This window comes from Triticum aestivum, unplaced genomic scaffold, assembly GCF_018294505.1.
Source record: "Triticum aestivum cultivar Chinese Spring unplaced genomic scaffold, IWGSC CS RefSeq v2.1 scaffold33279, whole genome shotgun sequence".
NCBI classification, from domain to species: domain Eukaryota; kingdom Viridiplantae; phylum Streptophyta; class Magnoliopsida; order Poales; family Poaceae; genus Triticum; species Triticum aestivum.
This window is the reverse complement of record NW_025279441.1, coordinates 1-1,233: the sequence shown is the minus strand read 5'-3', so window position 1 is coordinate 1,233 and position 1,233 is coordinate 1. Positions and strand designations below refer to the sequence as shown.

General features: G+C 49.4%; 2 non-coding genes across 2 annotated transcripts; both read left to right on the top strand.

The window, feature by feature from the left end:
- Nucleotides 1–262: 262 nt before the first annotated feature.
- On the top strand, nt 263–381 carry LOC123178457 (5S ribosomal RNA). Its single transcript, XR_006489593.1, has one exon. It is a non-coding gene; the product is annotated as a 5S ribosomal RNA (ribosomal RNA).
- A 367-nt stretch (nt 382–748) lies between these two features.
- LOC123178458 (5S ribosomal RNA) lies at nt 749–867 on the top strand. The gene has a single exon (XR_006489594.1). It is a non-coding gene; the product is annotated as a 5S ribosomal RNA (ribosomal RNA).
- The last annotated feature ends 366 nt before the right edge of the window (nt 868–1,233 follow it).

The following is a 1,233-nucleotide window of genomic DNA, read 5'->3' as shown; positions in this document are numbered from 1 at the left end:
GCTCATTGCTCGCGCGTCTTGGGGCGGCTTTGTGGCGCGAAGAGCGCGTTCTGAAAGGGGTGGAAAAAACTCATGTTGCTGCGGTATGGAGGGAGGGGTGGAAACCGTGGAAAACTCGTCTCCGTGATTGAGTGGGAGAGTAAGTAGTATAGGACATTATCCATTGTTAGGGAACGGTTGTAATGGTAGTGAGAATGTAGAATCGTCTTTGGAGCGGACCTGGGAGTGGCAAGCATAAGGGACGAAGACGGGGAAACATGTCGGATGCGATCATACCAGCACTAAAGCACCGGATCCCATCAGAACTCCGAAGTTAAGCGTGCTTGGGCGAGAGTAGTACTAGGATGGGTGACCTCTTGGGAAGTCCTCGTGTTGCATTCCTTTTATAATTATTTTTTGCGCCTTGTGACAAACATGTCGCACGTGCGCGATATATATTAATCCCGTTATATTATGTTTGACGTTTGCGATATGTTTAAGCTCGATGATCATTGCTCGCGCGTCTTGGGGCGGCTTTGTGGCGCGAAGAGCGCGTTCTGAAAGGGGTGGAAAAAACTCGTGTTGCTGCGGTATGGAGGGAGGGGTGGAAACCGTGGAAAACGCGTCTCCGTGATTGAGCGGGAGAGTAAGTAGTATAGGACATTATCCATTGTTAGGGAACGGTTGTAATGGTAGTGAGAATGTAGAATCATCTTTGGAGCGGACCTGGGAGTGGCAAGCATAAGGGACGAAGACGGGGAAACATGTCGGATGCGATCATACCAGCACTAAAGCACCGGATCCCATTAGAACTCTGAAGTTAAGCGTGCTTGGGCGAGAGTAGTACTAGGATGGGTGACCTCCTGGGAAGTCCTCGTGTTGCATTCCTTTTATAATTATTTTTTGCGCCTTGTGAGAAACATGTCGCACGTGCGCGATATATATTAATCCCGTTATATTATGTTTGACGTTTGCGATATGTTTAAGCTCGATGCTCATTGCTCGCGCGTCTTGGGGCGGCTTTGTGGCGCGAAGAGCGCGTTCTGAAAGGGGTGGAAAAAACTCGTGTTGCTGCGGTATGGAGGGAGGGGTGGAAACCGTGGAAAACTCGTCTCCGTGATTGAGCGGGAGAGTAAGTAGTATAGGACATTATCCATTGTTAGGGAACGATTGTAATGGTAGTGAGAATGTAGAATCGTCTTTGGAGCGGACCTGGGAGTGGCAAGCATAAGGGACGAAGACGGGGAAACATGT